The following is a 27,971-nucleotide window of genomic DNA, read 5'->3' on the forward strand; positions in this document are numbered from 1 at the left end:
TAAGTAAAAGAATCAACGGCTGTGACTCACTTAAAGTAACTGATGTGACACTTCAACGGATGAGGTAAATAATTATCCGTTGAAGATTAACACAGTTTTTATCCTTTGAAGGATAAAATTACCAGAAATGTATTTGTCTTTCAACGGATAATGAACATCCGTTGATAGAACAATTTTGGCTTTCAACGGATAGGGAATATCCATTGATAGAATAATCTTTACTTAAAGCCAACTTTGTTCTTGCAGCAAATTCATTTCAGGCTTCTAAGCAGATTATAATGAGGACATAAATTTATGAATAATTAAGCATACCTAGCTCACTTACTAATCTTGTGAATGTTGATTCATCAAGTGGCTTGGTAAATATGTCTGCAATCTGCTTTTCACTTGGAACAAAATGAAGTTCCACTGTACCTTTCATCACATGTTCCCTAATGAAGTGGTACTTGATGTCAATGTGCTTGGTTCTTGAGTGCTGCACTGGATTTTCAGTAATGGCAGTGGCACTTGTGTTGTCACAGAATATAGGAATTTTGTCAACAGTTAGTCCATAGTCAAATAGTTGATTCCTTATCCACAGTATCTGTGCACAGCAACTACCAGCAGCAATATACTCAGCTTCAGCTGTTGATGTAGAAACAGAATTTTGCTTCTTGCTGAACCATGACACAAGCTTATTCCCTAGAAATTGACAGGTGCCAGTTGTGCTTTTCCTGTCTATTTTGCAGCCTGCATAATCTGCATCTGAGTAGCCAATTAGATCAAAACCAGACTCTCTAGGGTACCAAATTCCTAGATTTGGAGTCCTTTTGAGATATCTGAATTTTTTTTTAATAGCCACTAAGTGAGATTCTTTAGGGTCAGCTTGAAATCAAGCACAGAGACATGTAGAAAACATTATATCAGGTGTACTAGCAGTTAAATATAAAAGTGAGCCAACCATGCCTCTATAACTTGAAATGTCCACAGACTTTTCAGCCTTGTTTAATTCAAGCTTGGTAGCAGTGGCCATGGGAGTTTTTGCAAATGAACAGTCCATTAGGTCAAACTTCTTTAAAAGATCATAAATATATTTAGTTTGACTAATGAAAATTCCACCACTAACTTGTTTAACTTGTAAACCAAGAAAATAAGTTAGCTCTTCCATCATGCTCATTTCATATTTACTTTGCATTAGCTTAGCAAACTTTTTACAAAGCTTATCATCTGTAGATCCAAATATAATATCATCTACATAAATTTAAACAAGTATTGTAGAGCCATTAACATTTCTAAAGAAAAGAGTTTTGTCAACAGTACCTCTTGTGAAGTGATTATCTAGAAGAAATTTTGACAAAGTCTCATACCAGGCTCTAGGTGCTTGCTTTAGTCCATAGAGTGCTTTCAACAGATAGTACACATAGTCTGGAAAATTTGGATCTTCAAATCCTGGAGGTTGGCTTACATAAACTTCTTCCTCCAATTCCCCATTCAGAAATGCACTCTTGACATCCATTTGATAGACCTTAAAATTGGCATGGGCTGTGTAATATCCGGGATATATCGTGTGATTATTTTTGCTGTTAAATAATTATTATGTGTGTTCGGTATCTATTCTGTGAGTTTTTATAAATAAACGTACTGTTTTATATCCGGAATGATCCAACGGGATACTAATTTTCCGTAATTATAAATAGCCTTTTACCGTATTTTATTTCGTATCAAAATCATTTGCAGATAGTTAATTTTATAATTTTCAGAGAAAAACCCTAATTACATAAATTGTTCTAAGAATCAAACAACAAAACGAAGGAGTTACCGATCTCTGTTTTCAAAGCTTGAGTAACCAAAACGAAGGATTTGAAGTGTTCTACCAGATTCTAAGCTTCGTTTTACTGCAGAAATCAAGGTTTATTTTCTATAATTTTATTTATTTTCGTATTAAATTTATTAAAAATATGAATTTTTGTTCGGATGATTGTTTGTATGATTTGATGATTGCATGTTGTAGAGCTTGTTTTCCTGATGAATTTGATATATTATACGTCTGATTTGGAGTTCGATAACATACTCAAAAGTGGGTTTAAATTTCGAATTTCAAAATTAGGGTTTATAACCCGTATGAATGTTCTTAATTGAAATTTGGGGGTTTCTTATTCTGGAATAGATTGATGTTGTAATATAGTGGATTGTATTCTCTGTGAAATTTGCAATCTAGTCGTATAAGTTTCATGAATCACCGAGGTCTGTAGAGAAGGGAGTTGTCTTTTGAAATTTTCCGAAGTTCGCCGAAAACTGGCAAACTTCACGGCCAAATTTCGGCCAATTCAGGGATGATTAGAATGATTTGTTGGTATGGTTGAATTCCTGATAAAGTATAGATGTGATCTGGAGGTGTTGATGGGGTGAGGACGTCGGGAACGTGTTCTCCGGCCACCCCTGTATTTTCCGGCGACGGGGCTGGAAAATTACAGTTTAGTACCTATAATTTTGAAAACGATGCAGTTTGGTCCCTGAAGTTTCCAGAGTTTGCAAAAATTGAATTCCTGTTTTAAAAATGTTTAAAAATCATATTTCCTATTTATTTTTATTATAAAAATTCGTTTTTAATTTCTGAAAATTCTAAAAATTAGTATTTTAATTCCGAAAATTATTTTTAATTCCAAAATAAATCTAAATTAATTAGTTAATTAATTTCAGTTAATTTTTAATTGATTAATTGGTCAATTAATTCGAAAATTAATTGATTAATTGATTTAATTAATTATTAATTGATTTTAATTAATTATTTAATTAGATTTAATTATTTATAAATGATTTAAAAATTCCGAAAAATAGTTTCGAGCTTTAAAATATTATTCTAAATTATTTTCAAGGCTCGATAATTATTATAAAATTGTTTCGGAGCCAGAATTGGCCAACCAAACCCTGTTTATTAACCCGAAATTGATCCAATGACCCGTTTTAATTCCGAAAAATGTTTAAAAATCATTTTAAATACCAGAAAGCCTATTTATGACCCGAAATGTCTTTATAAATGATATGTCATTGATTATGTGGCGTATTATGTGTTATATGTGATATGTTGGTTAACTGTCGGTCTATATATTCTGTGTTTACTTGATTATTGCATAACTTTCAATCCGTTAATCGGATTTGGGTGAAACGAAGGGTAGATAGAAGTATGTGTTGAATAGAATCATTTGAGTTGATTTTTGATAGATGCTTATGATATGTGAGCAGAAGAGGCAAGACGTAGGAAAGGAAAACAGGTAGTTGAGGAGTAAGACGATTGTGATTGGAAGCGAGTGCAGGATAGTAAGCTAATACCAGGCAAGTGTTCTGAACTTTCTCGAGATATTGTAGTACTTGATAGTCTTGTTGATATTGCAAGTGCTTTGAGGCACTGAAACCCAAACCCTGATTCCAGTTATTGTTCTTGAACCATGAACCTTATTCTTTCTATACCATTTATTGTTGTATACCCGAATACGAACCTCAAGTATACAATACTACTCCACAAATACATACACATTAAATATTAAACACGGAACCAGATTGCTTACACCTTCAAACCATTGTATTTTATGCTTTGAAAGCCCAAATCTTTGAAACCCTGAAACGTTGATTCCTTTGTTATCCCATTTTTTTTCATTACCCAGCATTTAAGCTTTGAAATTACCTTATTAATCCTTACAAGGGTTGAAACCCCTTTCATTGTTAAACATTCATTATTGTTAATGATTCTGGTTATTGTTTATTATTGTTTATTCTGTTATTATGTTAAAATTGGATTGTTTTTATAAAATTGTGGACCAGATTCGTGGTCAGACCATATAATGGTCAAGTTAGGCCAATGTGTGCCTTGGATCCAGTAGTTGGAGCAGTGTTGTGTGCTTTGCTCGGGGTTAGTGCGTGACTGATCAGCAGCCTAACCTTGGTTTTTAAAAATAAAAGTATAATATCCAATTCTAAATCACAATCCATTGTTCACTTGATATCATAATCATGTTCACTTGATGATCATTATTCTCAGTTTTATCATTGTGACTTGCTGAGCTAGTTAGCTCATTTGTGCGATATTGTTTCTGTTCTTTTCCAGTTAAAAAGGAACCGGTTGGTATCGAGGATCCCCAGTCCAGCGCGAGACCTAGGGGTTCAGGTTGATTGAGCTGAGCTTGTAGGCTTCTTTTGGAATAATTTAAGTCTGTAAAAGTTTGTAATAATGTTTAATACTCAGTCTTGAGTTTGGAATAGTTGGGATTTGAACGGTATGTAATATAAGTAGATGTGTGGCTTGTGTGCATACTTTAACCTGTTGCGATCCGTGGTAGTTGGTAAATAGGGTCACTGCATATTATTATTATCTTTATTATTGTTATAAGAAGGTTATAAATAAGGCGTGTTTGTGGACCCCAAACTTCTGACCTGGGTTTGGAGGGCGCCACAGGTTTGGTATCAGAGCTACAGGTTATAAGTCACTGATACAAGCCTAGGTTGACGGGAATGGGTAGAGGGTTAGGATTAGAAGTAAGGGATAGAAGGATAGAACATCGAGAGGTTGAGTGCTTCGGTATATCAGGTATTAGTGTAATTCGCGTTATGGTTCGAGATTCTGATATTGCGATATGATTTCAGATAGCAGCGATGGCCGACTCTTTTATTCCCGTATCAGCTGATCACTCAGAGCCTTCAGTTGGAGTGTCGTCTTCGGATCTACGTCCTGTTGTTCCACCAGTGTTGGCTATATTACCTCCACCTGTGTTGCAGCCCGTACCATTGCAGGCTATTCCACCTCCAGGCATGAGGCCACCTGTCAGAGGACCCCCACCAGCTGATTCAGATTCCACTGGGTATTCAGTTGAGAGTGCCCCATTCCAGTCTACATTGCCCCCAGTTCCTTATTATCGATATGAGGCTCTTCTATTGGAGCGTGATACCTTGTTGGCCCAGATCAGAGAGCTACAGCATATTATCAGGACTACAGATGTTGATCATGGTGTGAGGGAGCTTCGAGAGGAGATTCATGTGATACGGAGGGTTCTGGAGGCTAGGCTACATGGAGCTACACTACCTGGCAGAGGCCCTGATGCACTGATGGGCTGGGCTACTGAGGTGATGGAGGACTTTGAGAGGCTGGCAGGACCAGAGTTTCCTTGGAGTTGAGCCAGAGATTCAGAGATGGAGATGTTGAGCAGTGTTGTTATGGTTATGTAGTATGTACAGTAGTGTGTATCAGTAGACTTTTGAGTTATATTTATAGACTAGCTATGCTGACTAGTGAGTAGGTTATTGTACCCTTTTTGCTTTTACTTCCGAAGCGTCTTTACGCTTGTACTACCTAAAACTTTTGATCTATATATCAGCACCTTTTCCTTTCCATTACTGTCACTTACTTTATTGCACCTGTGTTACCTTACCTTATTTATTGCACCAGTTATACCCGTGCGATACCATGTACCCTGTTTTCCATAACTGTTTATATTCTGTAAAGAAGCATGCAATTTACTTAGTTACAATTGTTTTCAAAAAGAAATATTTCTGTTTTGTAAAACTGTTCTTTTATGCAAAAGATTGATACAAAAGCTAAATAAGTTGATTGATTCTTTACAGAAAAATGCCTCACAGAAGAAATACCCGCACCAACACCCAGAATGAAGAAACTAACAACAATAACAACCAAGATGATACAAATCCAAATGTGAACCCAGGACCCATGGACCCAGCAATAGCCCAGATTCTTCAAATCTTGGCCCAACAAACAGTTCACCTGGCACAACAACAACAAAGACAGACCAACCCCCAGGTAACTTTTAAAACTTTTCATGTAGTCAACCCACCAGAATTCAAGGGTTCCTTAGAGGCAATTGAAGCAAATGTTTGGTTAAAGGAAATAGAGAAGGCATTTGCCTTAGTGAAAGTAAAGGAAGAATAGAAGGTTGAGTTTGCAAGTTACTATCTGAAGAATGAGGCCACATATTGGTGGGAGCCGGTAAAGACATTGGAAGGTACAGATGTAATTACTTGGGAAAGGTTTAAGGAATTTTTTTTAGAAAAGTATTTTCCTCAGTTTGTTCAGGATCAAATGGAGCTGAAGTTTTTAGAATTAAAGCAAGGGAACATGTCAGTAACAGATTATGAGGGTAAGTTTGAGGAATTGTCAAGGTATGTACCGTCATATGTGGATACTGACAGGAAGAAGGCTAAAAGATTCCAGCAAGGTTTGAAACCATGGATCAGAGGGAAGGTAGCCATTTTTGAATTGGATACCTTTGCAGGAGTAATACAGAAGGCTATGATCGCAGAGACAGATAGTGAGATGTTTCAGAAGGAAAAGGAAAGCAAGAATAGGAAATTTGAAGGGAATGAGGGCCAGTCACAACCAGGGAAGTTTCTAAATTTTAAGAAGGGCAAGTTTCAGCCAGGGAGAAATTTTAATATCAGAAGACAGAATGTAGGAGACGGATGCCAAAGCAACCGTCCAGTTAATGCAAATCAGCCGAATCAGTTGAGACTAACTTTTCCGGATTGTCAGGTATGTGGGAAGAAGCATGGGGGAGTTTGTAATAAGTTGAATGTGGTATGTTTCAAATATAACCAGAAAGGGCACTATTCGAGAGAGTGTCGAAATCAGCCAGCAAGAGAGCCAGCAAACAAGGATCAGCCTATCCGGAATCCAGCAGTAAAGGTTCCAGCCATTGGATTTACGTGTTTTAAATGTGGAAAGCCAGGACATATGGCCAGGGATTGCAAGACACCAGCTCCAGTTAGTAATACATTAAGGATCATGGGATCTACCCCAACAGTGAATGAGACTCCAAGGGTTAGAGTTTTTGATATGTCTGTGAAAGATGCTATCCAGGATACGTATGTCGTGGCAGGTACGCTTAATGTAAATTCTTTATGTGCCAAAGTGTTAATAGATTCGGGAGCAACCCGATCGTTTGTTTCACAAGATTTTGTTAGTAAGTTAAATTGTCCAGTTGAGTGTTTAAATAAAATAATGACTGTGGAATTAGCAAATCAAGAAGATGTATCTGTTAATCAAGTTTGTGGGAATTATGAGATTGAGATTTCTGGTAGTAAGTTTTGCGCAGATTTGATACCATTTAAGTTAGGGGAGTTCTACGTTATATTAGGAATGGATTGGTTATCTAAGCACGATGCCCAGATAGATTGTCGCAATAACAAGGTAATGGTGAAAACGCCAGACGAAATGATAGTAACGTTCAAGGGACAGAAGCAAGTAAGGAAGTTCTTAACAATGATTCAAGCTAAGAAGTTATTACGGAAAGGATGCGAGCATTTTATAGCATATGTGATTGACAGAAGTCAAGAACCAACAAAACTTGAAGATATTCCAGTTGTGAATGAATTTCCAGACGTGTTTCCCGATGAGTTACCAGGACTTCCTCCAGATAGAGAAATTAAATTTGCGATCGACTTAGCACCTGAAACAGAACCAGTATCCAAGGCCCCGTACAGAATGGCACCTGTTGAGATGAAAGAGTTAGCAAAGCAGTTGCAGGAGTTGTTAGAGAAAGAAGTAATCAGACCCAGTGTATCCCCGTGGGGAGCCCCGGTATTATTTGTCAAGAAGAAAGATGGAAGCATGAGACTGTGCATCGACTATAGAGAACTTAATAAGCTTACAATCAAGAACAAGTATCCGTTACCCAGAATTGATGATTTGTTTGATCAGTTAAAGGGAGCCAAGTATTTCTCCAAAATTGATTTAAGATCGGGATATCATCAACTGAAGATCAAGCCAGAAGATATACCAAAGACAGCTTTTAGAACAAGGTATGGACATTACGAATTTTTAGTGATGTCTTTTGGGTTGACCAATGCCCCGGCAGCGTTTATGGACCCGATGAACAGAATTTTCAAGGAGTATTTGGATAAGTTTGTTATTGTGTTTATAGACGATATTTTAATTTATTCAAAAACGGAAGAGCATCATGCAGAACATTTAAGGACAATTTTGGAAATTTTAAGGAAAAAGAAGTTATATGCTAAATTCTCGAAGTGTGAGTTTTGGCTACAGGAAGTTCAGTTCTTAGGACATATAGTCAGTAACGAAGGAATCAAAGTGGACCCGGCAAAGATCGAGGCAATTACGAATTGGGAGAGACCGAGGACACCCACTGAGGTAAGAAGTTTCTTGGGATTGGCAGGATATTATCGACGATTCGTTCCGAATTTCTCAAGGATTGCAACACCATTGACAAAGCTTACACGAAATAATGAAAAGTTTATATAGAATGACAAGTGCGAAGGAAGTTTTCAGGAGTTGAAGCGGAGATTAATCACGACACCTATTTTTTCACTTCCAGACGATCAAGGGAATTTCGTAATTTATAGCGATGCTTCTCACAAAGGACTAGGATGTGTTTTAATGCAGCACGAAAAGGTGATTGTGTATGCATCAAGGAAATTGAAACCACACGAACAAAAGTATCCTACTCATGATTTGGAGCTAGCAGCCATAGTTTTCGCTTTGAAGATTTGGAGACATTATTTGTATAGAGAAAAGTGCGAGATTTTCACGGATCACAAAAGCTTAAAGTACATATTCACACAGAAGGAACTTAATATGAGGCAAAGGAGATGGTTAGAGTTAATTAAAGACTATGATTGCTCAATTAATTATCATCCCGGTAAGGCGAACGTTATGGCAGACGCATTGAGTCGAAAGGAAAGGTTGAATGTGTTATCAGTACCTGAAGATATATACAAGGAATTTCAGAAATTGGAATTGGAGATTAGAGTTTGCAAGTCTGAGGAAGCAGAAGTGTACAGTATGACTTTCCAACCGGAGTTGTTGGAGAAAATAAAGAAATGTCAGGAAGATGTAATGGATCAAGATTTAAATCGTTTGGTAGGTGAATAATTATGCACATAAAAGGATGACCAGGGTATTTTGAGGTTTTCATCTAGAATTTGGATTCCACCAGTGACGGAGCTGAAAAATGAAATTCTACAGGAGGCACATAATTCAATGTATTCCATCCATCCAGGGAGTACCAAAATGTACAGAGATTTAAAGAGAAATTATTGGTGGCCAGACATGAAGAAGAAAATTGCGGAATGGATTAGCAAATGCTATACCTGTCAGAGAGTTAAAGCAGAGCATCAGAGACCAAGTGGATTGTTACAGCCATTGGAGATTCCAGAGTGGAAGTGGGAACATATTGCCATGGATTTCATAGTTGGATTGCCAAGGACAAGGGCTAATCATGATGCCATTTGGGTTATAGTGGATAGACTTACCAAGTCAGCTCATTTTCTGCCTATAAATGAAAAAATTTCGCTCGACAAGTTAGTCTATATGTACTTGAAGGAAATTGTAGTTCGTCATGGAGTTCCTGTGTCTATTATATCTGATCGAGACCCAAGGTTTAATTCAAGATTTTGGAAGAGTTTTCAAGAATGTTTGGGAACAAGACTGAATATGAGTACGGCCTATCACCCCCAGACGGATGGCCAAAGTGAAAGAACGATCCAGATAATCGAGGACATGTTGCGTATTTGTGCTATTGACTTTAACGGAAGTTGGGATGAACATCTACCTTTGGTAGAGTTTGCTTACAATAATAGTTATCATGCCAGCATTGGGATGCCACCCTATGAAGCCCTTTATGGACGCAAATGTAGATCTCCAGTGTACTGGGACGAAGTAGGAGAACGCAAAATACTTGGACCTGAATTAGTGCAGCAGACAAAGGAAGTTGTTGACATTATCCAGAAGAGATTAATAGCCGCACAAGATCGTTAGAGGAAGTATGCAGACCAGTCAAGGAAGGACATGGAATTTGAAGAAGGAAGCTTGGTATTTCTGAAAGTATCACCGTGGAAAGGACTAACAAGGTTTGGGAAGAAAGGAAAACTAAGCCCAAGATATGTCGGACCTTTTGAGATCTTAAAGCGCGTTGGCAAAGTAGCTTATGAATTGGCGTTACCACCGCACATGGAGCACATTCACAATGTTTTTCATATATCAATGCTCAAGAAATATAATCCAGACTCTAGGCATATAATAGAATATGAGCCAATAGAGCTTCAGGCAGATTTATCATATGTAGAGAGTCCGATAGAGATTCTAGAGGAGAGAGAGAGAAAGTATTGAGAAATAAAGTGGTAAAGTTAGTAAGAGTATTGTGGAGAAACCCAAAGGTTGAAGAGTCAACCTGGGAGTTAGAAAATGATATGAGAGAAAAGTACCCTCATTTGTTTTCTTAGAAGATTCCGAGGACATAATCCTTTTAAGGGGGGAAGGATGTAATATCCGGGATATATCGTGTGATTATTTTTGCTGTTAAATAATTATTATGTGTGTTCGGTATCTATTATGTGAGTTAATTGTTAAATGTTATTTGTACTTGGATATTCAAAAATAATATTAATTGAGTATTTTAATTTTTATATGTCCAAAATAAAACATTGATAATTGTCATATCTTCCTAATTAATTTTATGATGATTTATGGATTTATAAGAATCATATGAAATTTCTAAAATCTTTTTTCGAGTATTTAAAATCTATTTTATAAAAACAGGAACCAACCGACGTCACCCGTTGTTACGTTTTTGGAACCCGAAACTCTTCCGAGAACTCCTTCCTAACCTAATTGTAATATTCCGAGCATATTCCATATTTCGACTTTTTCGATCCGGCGTACGATTTGTTCGGCGCGGGTCCCGGCGCAATATTTTCGATACAATATTCGTTTCGGTAAATCAATAAAACCCGTATTTTCGATAAACGGGAGCTTTTTATTAAACTATCCAAATTATCACTTCGTAGTACGTGTAACCAGGCGCTGAGACCAAGACCGCAGTACAAATTGTACTAGTTTGGATAATTATCCCGAAAACCGATACCATTTGGATCAGTTTTTATAAATAAACGTACTGTTTTATATCCGGAATGATCCAACGGGATATTAATTTTCCGTAATTATAAATAGCCTTTTACCGTATTTTATTTCGTATCAAAATTATTTGCAGATAGTTAATTTTATAATTTTCAGAGAAAAACCCTAATTACATAAACTGTTCTAAGAATCAAACAGCAAAACGAAGGCGTTACCGATCTCTGTTTTCAAAGCTTGAGTAACCAAAACGAAGGATTTGAAGTGTTCTACCAGATTCTAAGCTTCGTTTTACTGCAGAAATCAAGGTTTATTTTCTATAATTTTATTTATTTTCGAATTAAATTTATTAAAAATATGAATTTTTGTTCGGATGATTGTTTGTATGATTTGATGATTGCATGTTGTAGAGCTTGTTTTCCTGATGATTTTGATATATTATACGTCTGATTTGGAGTTCAATAACATACTCAAAAGTGAATTTAATTTTCGAATTTCAAAATTAGGGTTTATAACCCGTATGAATGTTCTTAATTGAAATTTGGGGGTTTCTTATTCTGGAAAGATTGATGTTGTGATATAGTGGATTATATTCTCTGTGAAATTTGCAATCTAGTCGTATAAGTTTCATGAATCACCAAGGTCTGTAGAGAAGGGAGTTGTCTTTTGAAATTTTCCGAAGTTCGCCGGAAACTGGCAAACTTCACGGCCAAATTCCGGCCAACTCAGGGATGATTAGAATGATTTGTTGGTATGGTTGAATTCCTGGTAAAGTATAGATGTGATATGGAGGTGTTGATGGGGTGAGGACGCCGGGAACGTGTTCTCCGGCCACCCCTGTATTTTTCGGCGACGGGGCTGAAAATTACAGTTTAGTACCTATAGTTTTGAAAACGATGCAGTTTGGTCCCTGAAGTTTCCAGAGTTTGCAAAAATTGGATTCATGTTTTAAAAATGTTTAAAAATCATATTTCCTATTTATTTTTATTATAAAAATTCGTTTTTAATTTCTAAAAATTCTAAAAATTAGTATTTTAATTCCGAAAATTGTTTTTAATTCCAAAATAAATCTAAATTAATTAGTTAATTAATTTCAGTTAATTTCTAATTGATTAATTGGTCAATTAATTCGAAAATTAATTGATTTAATTAATTATTAACTGATTTTAATTAATTATTTAATTAGATTTAATTATTTAAAAATGATTTAAAAATTCCGAAAAATAGTTTCGAGCTTTAAAATATTATTCTAAATTATTTCCAAGGCTCGATAATTATTATAAAATTGTTTCGGAGCCAGAATTGGCCAACCAAACCCTTTTTATTAACCTGAAATTGATCCAATGACCCGTTTTAATTCCGAAAAATGTTTAAAAATCATTTTAAATACCAGAAAGCCTATTTATGACCCAAAATGTCTTTATAAATGATATGTCACTGATTATGTGACGTATTATGTGTTATATGTGATATGTTGGTTAATTATCGGTCTATATATTCAGTGTTTACTTGATTATTGTATAACTTTCAATCCGTTAATCGGATTTGGGTGAAACGAAGGGTAGATAGAAGTATGTGTTGAATAGAATCATTTGAGTTGATTATTGATAGATGCTTATGATATGTGAGCAGAGGAGGCAAGACGTAGGAAAGGGAAACAGGTAGTTGAGGAGAAGACGATTGTGATTGGAAGCGAGTGCAGGATAGTAAGCTAATACCAGGCAAGTGTTCTGAACTTTCTCGAGATATTGTAGTACTTGATAGTCTTGTTGATATTGCAAGTGCTTTGAGACACTGGACCCAAACCCTGATTCTAGTTATTGTTCTTGAACCATGAGCCATATTCTTTCTATACCATTGATTGTTGTACACCCGAATACGAACCTCAAGTATACAATACTACTCCACAAATACATACACATTAAATATTAAACACGGAACCAAATTGCTTACACCTTCAAACCATTGTATTTTATGCTTTGAAAGCCCAAATCTTTGAAACCCTGAAACGTTGATTCCTTTGTTATCCCATTTTTTTCATTACCCAGCATTCAAGCTTTGAAATTACCTTATTAATCCTTACAAGGGTTGAAACCCCTTTCATTGTTAAACATTCATTGTTGTTAATGATTCTGGTTATTGTTTATTATTGTTTATTTTGTTATTATGTTAGAATTGGATTGTTTTTATAAAATTGTGAACCAGATTCGTGGTCAGACCATATAATGGTCAAGTTAGGCCAATGTGTGCCTTGGATCCAGTAGTTAGAGCAATGCTGTGTGCTTTGCTCGGGGTTAGTGCGTGACTGGTCAGCAACCTAACCTTGGTTTTTAAAAATAAAAGTATAATATCCAATTCTAAATCACAATCCATTGTTCACTTGATATCATAATCATGTTCAGTTGATGATCATTATTCTCAGTTTTGTCATTGTGACTTGCTGAGCTAGTTAGCTCATTTGTGCGATATTATTTCTGTTCTTTTCCAGTTAAAAAGGAACCGGTTGGTATCGAGGATCCCCAGTCCAGCGCGAGAGCTAGGGGTTCAGGTTGATTGAGCTGAGCTTGTAGGCTTCTTTTGGAATAATTTAAGTCTGTAAAAGTTTGTAATAATGTTTAATACTCAGTCTTGAGTTTGGAATAGTTGGGATTTGAACGGTATGTAATATAAGTAGATGTGTGGCTTGTGTGCATACTTTAACCTATTGCGATCCGTGGTAGTTGGTAAATAGGGTCACTGCATATTATTATTATCTTTATTATTGTTATAAGAAGGTTATAAATAAGGCGTGTTTGTGGACCCCAAACTTCTGACCCGGGTTTGGAGGGCGCCACAGGTTTGGTATCAGAGCTACAGGTTATAAGTCACTGACACAAGCCTAGGTTGACGGGAATGGGTAGAGGCAGATTTTGTATTCTTCTCGAGGTGCCTTCTTCATCATTATCATCTTCACTATCATCACAATATATCTCAATGTTGTCAAATTTGAGTCCTTCATGATGTCCCTTATCTGTCAGTCCATCAATCTTTTTATCATCAAACACAACATGCACAGATTCCATGACAATGTTGGTTCTTAGATTGTAGACCTTATAAAATTTTCTAGCAGAATAACCAACAAATATTCCTTCATCAGCCTTTGCATCAAACTTTCCTTTGTGATCAGGGTGATTCCTTAGAATGTAGCATTTACAACCAAAGACATGCAGAAAGTTTAAAGTTGGTTTTCTTCTCTTGAACAATTGATAGGGAGTCATGCCTTTTGCCTGATTAATTAGAGAAATATTCTGAGTGTAACATGCACAGTTAACAGCCTCATCCCAAAAGTATGTTGGGAGTTTTGACTCTTCAAACATTGTTCTTGCAGCTTCAATTAGTGATCTGTTCTTCCTTTCCACCACACCATTTTGTTGTGGAGTCCTTGGAGCTGAGAACTCATGCATGATTCCATTTTCTTCACAGAACAACTTCATGGTTGAATTCTTGAACTCAGTTCCATTGTCACTCCTAATATTCCTTACTTTGAAATCAGGATGATTGTTGACTTGCTTGATATGATTGATAATGATTTCACTAGCTTCATCCTTTGATCCAAGAAAATGAACTCATAAAAACTTTGAGAAATCATCTACAATCACTAGGCAATATCTTTTCCTTGAAATTGACAATACATTGACTGGTCCAAAAAGATCCATGTGTAGTAGTTGTAGTGGTTCATCAATTACAGATTCAAGCTTCTTGCTGAATGATACTTTCTTTTGCTTTCCTTTCTGACAAGCATCACACAGCCCATCCCTTGTGAATTTTACTAGGGGCAATCCTCTAACTAAGTCCTTTTTGACTAGATCATTCATTGTTTTGAAATTCAAATGGGACAACTTCTTGTGCCACAACCAACTTTCAACTGGACTTGCTTTGCTGAAAAGACAAGTAATTGATTCTGCATCTATAGAGTTGAAGTCAGCTAAATACACATTCCCTTTTCTAACTCCAGTTAGAACCACTTTGTTGTCCTTCTTACTTGTGACAACACAGGATTCAGAATTGAAGGAAACATTATTCCCTCTGTCACATAGTTGACTGATGCTCAATAAATTGTGTTTGAGACCATCAACTAATGCAAATTCATCAATGATGACATTTTCTTTTGAAATCAAGCCATATCCCATAGTGAACCCTAGGCTGTCATCTCCAAAGGTTATGCTAGGGCCAGCTCTCTCCTTAAACTCTGTGAGAAGGGTGAAATCTCCTGTCATGTGTCTTGAACAACCACTATCCAAGTACCATAGATTCCTTCTTTTTCCCTGCACACAACAAAATCAATCAAGTTGATTTTGGTACCCAAGTTTCCTTGGGTCCAGCCTTGTTAGTCTTTTTCCTAGACTTCATTCCTCCTGCATCTTTTGACTTAGGTGACTTTGGGTCAACCTTGATCTCAGATGTAGTTGGTTGAAGAGTAGGGTTAGTCACAGAATCATTTAGCACATTTGATTGAATTTGATAAGGCATGGATTGTGCAAACATATTATTCCACATAGGCATGTTGTATGGCATCCGAGGCATACTGAATGCAGTAAAATAGGGATTATTAACATATGGCATGTTTGTAAAATGTGCATGAGGATTCTGATGAGACATAACAGGCATAACATGCAGAGGTGACATAGACATGTTAGGCATGGAAGGAATTGAAGGCATGGGAGCATTCTTAACAGACTTGCAGTTATCAGATAGATGATTAACACTTTTACAATGCACACAGCTTTTTCTAGGAGCATACTTATCAGGTATGTAATTGTTGTGTTTATTAATCCCTACCTTCCCATTTCTATTAGATTTCTTTTAGTTTCCTTTTTATCCTCAACCAATTTAAGCCTATTTTTCAGCTGATATAAAGTCATGTGTCCTATGTTCACCTTACTAGCATCTTTGGATGTGCTAGCTCCTTCTTTGACAAAGTTCTTGAAAGTTGAACCATCCTTCTTATTGAAATTTTTCTTTTTAGAATCACTTGCCTGTTTTAATTGTTGAGCCTTCAACGGATGCTCTTTTTCTTCCTTCAACGGATAACTTTCATCATCCGTTGATTCCACATCCGTTGATAATCCATCAATTAATTCTAACTCCTTTTTGTTTTTCTTCCAGGCATTCTCACAGAATGATTCAATTCCCTGAACCTTGGCAATATGAACACTAACATCCCTAGATGTTTTCCAGGCCTTGATTACCTCTTGCCCACTTTCTAACTGTTTAGAAATAATTTCTACTTTCTTAACAGCTTCTTCTAGTTCACTCTCAACAATCAAGCATTTAAGTTTAATCTTTTCAAGCTCAATTACCTGATCCTCTAACACAACATTCCTATCACATAAAAACACATTATTCTCTTTGATCCTAGTATTTTCTTTAGCTAGTGATTTAAGGGAAACACGCAAATAATATAATTCATTGGACATATCATTTATGGCTTCATTGCATTCATTTTAGAAAGCTGAGAGAGGTGAGTAGTAATTACCTGGTTGCTTGATGAACTAGTTTCATTTTCATCAGAATTAGCCATCAGGGCTAGGTTGACATATTCCATATCATCATTTTCATTGGCTCCATCAGCTGCCCAATCATCTTGAGTGAGAAAAGTTCTTTCCTTTTGTTTGAGCAAATCAAAGTACTTCTTTTTGTAATCAACTTGCTCAAATTTCTTCTTATCAGAGGTTGGCTTCCTGCACTCATTTGCAAAGTGTCCACTAATGCCACAGTTATAACATTTGAACTTAGATTTGTCCACCATGTTTTTGTTTGACTTAGTGAATTTTGTATTTTTCCTGAATTTCATCTTTGCAAACCTCCTGGACAGAAAAGCCAGATGTTCATCAACATCATCAGAGTCATCTTGACTGGAATTGTCTTCATCTTCAGCTACTTGCTCTTTTCCCTTGCTTGATTCTGATTTGCTTGTGCCAATTTTGAGACTTGGCATTGTCTTCTCCTCATTCCTGGCTTCTATTTTCTCATTGTCAGCTACAAGTGCAACTGATCCTCCTTTTCTCTTTCCCTTTTCCAACAGCTCATCTTGCTCCATCTCAAGTTCATAAGTCTTCAAAACTCCATATAATCTTTCAAGTGTGAAGTTCTTATAATCTTGAGAATTTCTTAGAGAAACAGTCATAGGCTTCCATTCCTTTGTTAGAGACCTCAGAAATTTTAAGTTGGAATCTTTGACCTGGTACACTCTACCATACAGCTTCAATCCATTTAACAGTTTCTGAAATCTGTTGAAGGTATCATTTAATGATTCTCCTTCTTCAAAGTGAAAATATTCATACTGTTGAATAAGAAGCTGCATCTTGTTCTCTCTAACCTGCTCAGTACCTTCACAGATGATTTGCACAGTATCCCAAACTTCCTTTGCAGTTTGGCTATTGATGACATTGTCAAACATATCTTGATCTAAGCCATTAAACAGAATGTTCATGGCTTTCTTGTCCTTGCGAATTTCTTCCATGTCTTCAATAGTCCATTCTGCTTTTGGCTTGGGAAGGACTGTCCAACAACAACTGTTGCAGTAGCAGCTGTGGCCACTTTGTGAGGAATGTGAGGACCATTTTCAATGCAGTTGATGTAGCTTTCATCCTGAGACAGTAGATGTAAATGCATCTTCACTTTCCAGTGATGATAGTTATCTTTTTCCAGGACTGGAATCTTTATACCAATATCCTTCCTACTCATGTTGGTAGTAGGAGGATTCTTCTGTGCACTCATGATGTTAGCAGAATAGATCTTTAAACTCTTTGTATGTTAAGAGCTCGCTCTGATACCAATTGTTATTCCCAGTGAACTAACAATGAGTTTTACAGAAGGGGGGTTGAATGTAAAACTCAAAACTTTTTCAAGTTTTGAGCAGTTTCTAGTCTATGTGTTTTGATGAGCAAGTGTGTGTGAATTGCTTTGAGCTAATGCAGACAGATATATATTCAAACACAAATGTAAAGAACACAACAGACTTAAAAACTTTTCTGGTGGATTTGTTGTTCCACCAGAGATGTGTTATTTCTATAAATCTGTGATTCAAAGAATTAAATCACAGCTGCTTCCTAGTACAAACTAGATGATTTTCTCTCTGGATTTTTCTAAACAGCTCTGGAAAATTCATATCTAATTACTAGTTGCTACTTGGTTTATATATCACCAAGTTTACAAGTGAAGACAAAACTGTAAAATACAATTAAAAGACTCTTCACATGTTTCTTCTTCATTTCTCTATCCAATGCAATTTAGGTTTAGCTGTGAATCTTTGAATACCTCCTTGTTAGCACCAGAATGGAAATGCTGCATTTTCTTGATTCCTCCTAGAGGCTGCCACATTCCAGTTTGTCTCTGTCAACCCATGTGCCTCTATCAGCTTATGAATTGTCACTATCAACTGCTATTTGAACTAAGCATCCGTTGAAGCTTTTATCCGTTGATGCATTAGCAGTTGAAGTATTATCCGTTGAAATACTCATCCGTCGATGGATGTTATCCGTTGAAGCTTTAGAGACATCCGTTGAAGCTTTGTTTCTCATCCGTTGAAGGCCTTTAATATCAGTTGATGCTATTTCACTTATACAAAATTACAAGGCATGAAATATTTACAATTAGCCCTCCTATTTGCATATCCACTAGTAGTCAACATGACTGATAATTTCCCACAACATCTAAGAAGTGCAACTTAAATACAAAGACTGAAATGTTCTACAATACTAAACTCATTTCTAAGTAAAGCTACTCCTTCAATGGATAGCCAAAATGGTCTTATCCGTTGAGGCTACAAACACTAGATTTCTACTTAGTGTTTTGTTTAACTTATCATCAAACTAATACACATATTCCTAACACCTATTATTCCACAAATAAAATAAAAGGTTGGGAAATGTTTATACTTAAACGTAACCCATACTCATTCCCCCTTTCCTTTTTTAATTTCATCTTCTAACGAAGAGGTACCTCTATGTTTATTTTCTCCCTGACTCTGAAATACTCTCTCCAAACATCAGAGAAATAACTCGCATCTTTTTTTTACAAATGAATTAATGTAGTTGTCGATATCTTGTATCACCTTTATAATCGAAAACCTACCTGTAAATAATGTATTTAAACCCCACATGTCCAAATGATTTAGGCGTACATTATTAGGAATATCTCATGTCTTCAATATTTCAAAAATCAACTGGCCTTTGTTGAAGACCCAATGACTCCCATTAATAACTCTATTTATGTAGAATTCATGATAGAGTTGGAGCAAATAAAGATTGGCTTCTAATTCCTTCACAAACATTCCTTTACCCGATTTCTATAGGCTTGCTGATGTATTATGCATTGCATTGAAATTGTTGTGCAAGACATGCCTGTATTATAACAAAACTAAGTCACACTGACAACCCTAAGAATTAGTTGTATGATAGTCTAAATCTGTATTTTGTATTTGTTAGGTCACACACACTGTAGAAGGGGGTTGAATACAGTGTTTACTACAATCAAATCGAATATAAGAACTCAAGTAACAGAAAACAGATTTTATTCAACACAATAAACTCTGTTACAATATGGAACTGTTCTCTCTCAGTGATGAACAAATTATCACGAGAGTTGCTAGGGTTATATTGAATAATTAACTTCGATAATGATAACACTTATAGTGTAAACCCTATGTCTGTGTTTATATACTACACAGTTACAAGATAATGTTCTAATTGATATGGAATATAATTCTGCTTCCTAAAATATATCAACTAGTTATCTTTTCTTCCAAGTATTCTATTCTTCATAGAATTCCTTCTTCATGCATATTTCTTCCTGTCTTAGTCTCGATCTTCTTTCCTTTCAATCAGCCGCCTGCCTTATCTGAAAGTCATCTTAAGTCCTGATATTATCTCCTGATAAATATCTTCGGATAACTTAAGTTCTGATAACTTAAGTTCTGATATCTTAAGTTCTGTCTTCAGTATAAGTGCTGATTTCCAGTTAAGTACTGATTTGTCCGGTTAGTGAAGATCTGAAAACTAAACACAAATCATATTACACATGACATTATCAAATATATCTAACAATCTCCCCCAACTTGTAAATTAGCATAATATATAATTTCAACAGATATTTGATGATGTCAAAAACATTAAGTACAAATGCATGAGAATTTGACTAGATTACTACAACTTATAGTCTTTTTCACTTTTCCATCTTAAGGTCTGATAACAGCTTCAGTCTGTATACACTTCAGAATTTAAGCAGTTGTAGATCTTTGACTTGGCTTCAATTTCTGATCTCTTTGATGTCAGGAGTTGTTCTGAAATAGTTCTTCAACAAACATCTCTCAGCATATTCAAGTTCATTGACCATCCTCCTTTTAGCATTTATCAATTCAGATGTATCTTCACCAGTTTGAAAAATAGCTGCTCTGAGATCATTTATCTTAGCTTTTCTTATCTCTTGATCTAGTCTGATCAGATATTCCTTGTTAGACTCTAAATTAAATTCCACAACCTTATAACCCAGAAAAGTAGTTATAATCTTAGCAGAGTTAGGCTTCATTTCGACCATATAACCTTTGTGATCTCTGTACTTGGGACATTATGTGTTGTCAGACTTTACAGAATAAAGCTTCTTCTATCTTTGAATTTATGACTTTAAATAACCTGCAGCACTATCTGTTAATCTCTCTTTCACTTGAAGTAGGAATAGAACATGTTCCAGTTCCTCAAAATACTTCAGTGGTATAGCATTCTGCCTGATATGGTATACCCTTCCATCTGTCATAAAATATAACAAGATATATTCTTTCAAAAAGGTATGGTAAACCATTTGTACAGATTCAAGTCGATTCAATCTTTCAGGAGTTGCTCCGACACCTGGTTCACTTAAGGAAGTTGGATCATTGGTAGTGTTATGTACTCTTCTTTCATCAAAACTACCCAATCCAGATTTATCTCTTGCTTCCTTTCCTGTAACAACTCTTGCTTCAAAACCACTTGTTGCAGTCTTCAAAGATTGAGTCTGTTTAGCTTTGGTGAATCCTGGTAGGAGTTTCCTTGAAGATTTAACATGAGTAATGTCAGAGGTTTTCTTTTCCTTATCTTTAGATATCAAGCCAACTTGAGCTATGTCAGAGGTTGCTTGCTTCACAGTCATATCAGAACTTACTAAGTCTTGACTCTGAACAACATGAGCCATGTCGGAGGTTGTTTGAGAAATCTTCTTTTGCAACAGAGCAAGACTAGTATCTTCTTCATCAATTATTTTTTCATCCATGACTTGCATATAAACCTTTATAGGTTCATCAACTTTTTCTTTGCCCTTGGACTTTGGATCAATTTCCACTTGTGATTTGGCTTTGGTCGCCTCAGAATTTGTTCTTTCCTTTATCACAATACTCTTAGGCTTTGGAAATTTCTTTTCAACAACAGAAGCTTTAGATTTTGTCTTAACACCTTCTGCTTTGAATCTAGCTTCTTCTTCCTTTAGACTCTTAAAGTCCATTCTTGGATTTTCTTTAAGAAATAACTGCTTTGAAATTTCTTCATCAAGTTCCAGATGTTCACCAGAACTTATCCTTTTACCAGTATCAGAACTTATTCTTCTCCTAGTATCAGAACTTGTTCCTTGACTTGTAATTCTAGCTTTACTTGATGACAATCCTTTTCCTTGACCTTGACCTCTACCCGTGTTAGAGTTTCCCTGGTCATCATTTCCATCATCCTTTCCCTTCAGTGTCTGAATAGATTTGCATTTGGACTTAATCACTTTCTCCCCCTTTTTGGCATCTGCAGGTAAAAGAAGAGAGACAAGCAATTCCACTGAGGACTGGATCTCATTGAGTTGACTTTGATGAGAGGCTTGATTCTTCAGAATTTCATCAATTTGAGTTTGTTGCTTCTCCTGAGTTTTCTCAATGTAGGCAATTCTGTCAAAGGCTGGCTTAAAAATCTGTTCTTTTCAAGTTTCATATTCATATCTTGTTGGATCAAGGTTTCTTGAATTTTGTTCACCTTGGCATGATTTGTTGAGTGTTGACCTTGAAGGTGCCTAGTACTTAATGCAGTAACTCTCAGCTATGCCTTGAAATCATCATTTAACAACATTTCATCAGCTTTTGCCAGATGCTCAGCAAGAATCTTTTCAGAAGGAACAAAACTAACTGTGTTCCATTCCTTAGTCCACTCCTGTCCTCTAGGAGTTTCACTCCAAGGTACTGGTGTTTCCCCTGTAACAAACTTCTTGACTAAATCAGCTTTATTAACTGTTTGTTGAGGTGCATGTCCTGATGGACCAGCTGCATTAACATCTAAATTAGCAGCAACTTCACCAGTAATATCCTCATTGGCAGTATCAGAACTTGTAGATCCTGCAGTATCAGCATCCTCTGATAAAATAACAGTATGTGAGGCTATAGAGACTTCAATATCATCCTCTAAATTCTGATCTGCAGTCAGGTTCTGATCAACATCCAAAATTGATGTTGTTGGTGGAGTGAGTTGAATTGGTGGAGCTTCCAAGTACAAAACCTCAGGCACAATCATGTTATGAATATCAATTTCAGCACTTGTACCTGGTTCTTCAGTATGTACTGGATCAACTATAGGTGACATAGGAGGTGTAGGTATTCTGTCTTGAGCAGTTTCTGGTTGTGCAGAAGGAAGTGATTCAATAACATTTGGTTCTGTTGAGATCAGAGATTCCTGATCCCCTTCCTTAGCTGCTTCCACATCGTCTGAATCTGACTCAACTATGTCCCTGTGAGCTCTCTGTTTCTTTAATTTCTTCAAAGGTGGAGACACTGTAGGAGCTTTATCATCAGAATTTAACTTTCTAAGCCTTTTGAGGGGCCTAGAACTCCCAGTTACAGTATCTTTCTGAGAAGAAACCTTCTCAGCTTCTACAACAACAGGTTCTGATATTTGAACCTGTTCCTTAGTATCTAATTCATCTCTCAGAATCATTCTCCTCCTCTTCTGTTGAGACTGAGGCACAACCTTTGTCCTCTTTGGTTTGTAAGATGAAGGCTTCACAGTATGTGCTGAAGGTTGAGGTTGAGAAGTTTGAGGTGTTTGTGTAGAGGTTGTAGGTGCTGATGGTTGAGGTTCTGATGGATGGACATCAGGATATAGTTCAATGTATTTAACTGGATCATAGGTTATTAAGGCTTGTTTGACAGATAAAGGAACTTGGAGGGGTCTTAACACAGCCTTCTTATTATCAATAGATAATAATTCATTAAAAGCTCTTTTAGCTAGTCTGAGTGATGAAATTAATTCACTAGCTGATTGGGGCTTATCATCACAACAAAAACTATAGATAAGCTTACAGAATCTAGCAAAGTAAACAGTATTTCTGTCTTCTATCATTCTATCCCTAATGAAATCTAAGACAACACTTGCATAATCAAAATCAGTTTAATTAATGAGAGCATACCCGATTTGTTGGATGAATATGGGGATTGCATCGAAATTAGAACATTTGTTTGCAAAAGCTTTGGTTATGTAGTCAAAGAAGAAACTCCATTCCCTTCTTATGTAAGATCTCTTCAACTGACCCAGCTTTGCCAATGTCCTCTCATACCCCATACTGACCATCATGTTTTGAAGAACTGGCTCCTCAACAGTAGAATAAACACAGTTCTCAGGCAGTTGTAGTGCTTGTCGAACCGTAGCCAATGTCACCACATGCTCATCCTCCCCTGATGAAAAAATTATACTTAGGGACCCTTGAGCACCACCATCATCATATACTCCGCTTCTCCAGAACTCCAGCACTTGAGTACCAGAGACTTCAATCGGTTCGGTCAGAGCGTACCCATTATCAGAACTAGTAAGAAAGTCTTCAATGAAGTGAAGTTCTGATGGGGCTTCTGACTTGTTAAAAATAGCGGAGAAGTTATTAGGAACAAACTTAGCTTCATCAAAAATTACTTCTTTTGGTACCATTTTTGTAAGAAATTAAGTGAGTAAATTTATGTTTGCAAAGTGTTTGTAAAAAGTCCTGAGAGAAACACAACTTCAGAAAATAAGAGAGAGAGAGAGAGAGAGAGAGAGAAAGTAAAAGAGATTTAGAATAGAAAAGCCATCTGATTAGACTGTTGGCGCAGCAAATCTAGTAATCCATCCATGACTGGGCCCCCTTCAGAGTTCCTGCTGGAAGAATTGGATGGGAAATTTTTCTTGGGAGGCATTCTCCTGAAACACAACAAAAAGGTTTTATATGAAAATTGTGCCCCCGGGTAGCAACAACTTTATGCATCAGGAAAATGCGGTCACAATTAAATATTCCCTTCCTTGTTTATTTGGGGTCCACCCATGATGCATAACTAAATTCAACAAATCCAGCAACAAATACAACAATAACAGTAACAACAATAACAAAAGTGCAATATAATAAAACCAACAACCGTAACATCATAAAATAATAGTACAACAATAGTACAAATCCATCTAACAACTACAGTACAACACTCATAATATACTAAGTACACAACAAAATTGGCTATCATAGCAGCCCCGCCTAATACAAGCTACAGTACATAGTAAACATACATAGGAAAAGCATCTATAGAACTCCTACAACTAACTCCGAGCTCTGTATCTCACTGCAGCAACTTTGATCTAACCACTGCCACTATAACTAATGGATCCTAACTCAAATATCAACCAGTTCACGAGATCCTGGTACTGAACAGCTCTAAACTCAGAGCTAATGAAATGATCAATGGTCCGAGCTCTCTCTACAGTAGCCTGAGTCAAGGATCGCACTCTCTCCTGCACATCTGGTGAAAGGGCAGGGATGCCCTGGAAAGGCCCGACCGGAATCTGGTCAAGCTGAGCTGCTAACCCTGGGCTCTGCTCTCTGATCAAAGACTGGTTCACCGCTCGGTAAACATGGTAAGGGATCGGGGATGATGCACCTGAAAGAACAGATGGAGGAACAGGTGGTCTCGAGGTGGAGGCACTGTGACCACATCCTGGAGGAAATCCCTAACAGCCGACACTGACCTTCGTACCCAGCGAGGACGGATACTAGGTCCAGACACACCTCCTGGTGCAACTGGAGGAACGGGTGGAGGAGGCATGGGAGTCTCCTCAGCTACAACATCCAAAGTCCGCTCAGAGTCTGAATCATCTGAATCTGACGGGTTCCCTCGAGAAGGAGAACTGGAGATCACTATGGGCCACTGTCAACCATATCAATATACAAGGAAGACATAACAAGGTTAAGGCAAATCTATTAAAATATTAATAGATGCCACGGTAACGACGTCGGAACCCTCGACTGACACTTAAGGTTGCTCCTCGACATGAGTTGCGGACTCACACTATAGGACATACTTTCTACACCCTACTGACTCAACTCTTAACCGAAATTAAGGACTTGAACCTGTGGCTCTGATACCAACTCTATGCTGATCTGGTCTTCTAGACATCTGCAATAAATAAATACAAAACAAGTTGCAAGGGTGAGAAATCCATTGCTCAACAGTACCTCTATATGAATAACCAGTAAGCAGGATGTATAAAAACAGTATAGGAACATATATCAAACTAGCTCATGAAAGATCCGTAAAACAGGTATAAACTGGATATCAAAACTAGCATACTCTGTAAAACAATATCATCTGTAGTGTGCTGTGTCAAAATACCAGAGTTCAATTTTAGCATGCTATTTCCTTTCCAAAACCACTGTCCATTGCTGGACCCATAAATCATTTGTCCCGTTACGAGGATCATAAACCATTTGTTCCATTACGGGAACCACTAAACCAAAGTCAGATATAAACGTGGATGAATTCTAGGGACAGCTGATCAGTCTATCCCACCACAAATTTGTTCCGGAACTCAGAGACTAGCTAGGTCTCTGTTATGCCGGACTAAGCGGCCTACCAGTGCGCGCATCCGACTTAGCCTCTTACGCAATCATGCTAGGCCGTTACCTAATAACGGGCCTCTTACGCCACTGAGCATCCAATATCTGATTCGTGTTTATCCAGTTTTTAAAATCAATTACACCCATCTCTTTTTAAACGATTACATCATACTTTCAAAAATCTTTTTTTTAATTTTAATTACAATCTAGAGATAGACATTTTCAGATGTTACTTTTTCCCCAAAACATCAGTTAATAAAACATATTTAAATACGGGGAAATACGTAACTTAAAACGTTCTGTTCCAGTACATAATTTAAATCAACAACTATTCATATATACCGAACTGTAAAAGATTAGTTCAGGGGTACTTGCCTTGCGAAGCTTGCACTAACACCGGCTTAACTCTAATTGACTTCAACTACTAGGTCCTTCGACTCGAACCTACGAAATAGAAACAACCTAGGTTAAACAACCGATTATGCTTGACTTTTCCTCACTAACTAATTACCCAACGATACAATTCCCGACTCGTATGCATATCAATAATAATATACACGCAATAATAGTGCACATAGCAACCAGGGGTCAATTTGTATTAACGAGATATATACACTCGATTCGTAATTTAAGGTAATTTTTAGAAAAATTTGAACAGCGACTCCTCTGTTTATAGGCCTACTCGTCGAAACATCAATCGACATCAAATTCCAACAAAATCAATTTGAATCGTCACATAACTAAATTTTTAGTCCCGAAAACAATTTATACAAATTATTTTATTTATTAAAATATTTAGGACTCAGAACAGGGTCATCACCGTCCACCGCGCGCTTGTAAAAATTCATCGCGCGCGGCGGTAAAATTTATTGGTGCCCGAAAATATACGGGTATCCGAATAAATTTCACCGATTTATTAAAATTCCCGCACAAAATTATTTATCATGAATAATAGTCATAATTTCCTGCAACTTAATAAATAATAAAACTAAATTCAGAATAACTGAACAACAACCACAACCAACAGTATTAACAAAAACACAGCCACACACGCGCACAACGCGCCACCACCAGCGAACACACACAGACACTGAGCACACGCACTTACACATAGCACACACACAGATGTATACGTATATATACATATATTCACCAACCAAAAAGAATCAGGCCAAATGTCACCGGAAACGAACCGGAAAAGGGCAAGACTGCGGGGGCGGTGATGAAAAACGGAAGGAGAAACAGAAATAGAGAGGGGAGGAGAAAAAGGGAAAAGAGAGGAGAAAGAGAAAGTGTAGAGGAGAGATAAGGCGAGAGAGAAATTAAGAGTAGAGAGAGATAACGAGAGAGAGACAACAGAGAATAGAGAGAGACTAAGAAATTGATTTTAGAAATTCAGTTGATAACCCTGTTGTTTACACATATCAATTCAACCTTCTAAATGCAATACACGTGTCCTTGTATCCTTTCGGTTAAATTTCTGGTTCGTTTTTGTTAGTTTGACGAACCAACTGCGTTTTAAAATTTATCGAAAAATTAAAATTTTAATACCAAAATTCTCGAAATATTCGAGAGTTAATAAAATAAAATTTTCATAATTTTTAAAGCATTTTACAAACACAACTTATACCCACATTAAATGAAATAATGAAACAACACGCGAGTAAGATTTATCTCGAAAATTACCAAGATAATTTTAAAATTCTCATAATATTGTAAACATAATAAAATATGAGTTTCATATTTTTTGAAGAATCCTAGAATTAAATATGGATTTTACAGTTTAAATGAATTTAGAAAATCATTTAAGAATAAATAATAAGCAGAATATTGATTTGTAAATTTTATAAAATCCCAAAAATAATTAGTAAGATTATAAAATCATAAAAATAATTTTAGAGACAACTCAAATAATTTTGAAAATAGGATTGTCATAAAATTACTTTTTAAAAGTGAAACAAATTAACCTTGTGCAACAGTTAATCATAAAAACACACCACGCAATCCAACAATTACATATAAACAATAATAAATATACACAAAGACCATAAATAATATAAACTTCTTTATTAATTATCTACGCAATAATTACCAATTTAAATATTACAGAAATATACGAGTCGTTATATCCTTCCCCCTTATAAAGATCCTGTCCTCAGAATCTTAACTAATTAAATGAGTGAGGATATTTGTCAAGCATATCTTATTCTAGTTCCCAAGTAGACTCTTCTAC

The sequence above is a fragment of the Apium graveolens genome, chromosome 9 (assembly GCF_009905375.1).
Source record: "Apium graveolens cultivar Ventura chromosome 9, ASM990537v1, whole genome shotgun sequence".
Lineage (NCBI taxonomy): Eukaryota > Viridiplantae > Streptophyta > Magnoliopsida > Apiales > Apiaceae > Apium > Apium graveolens.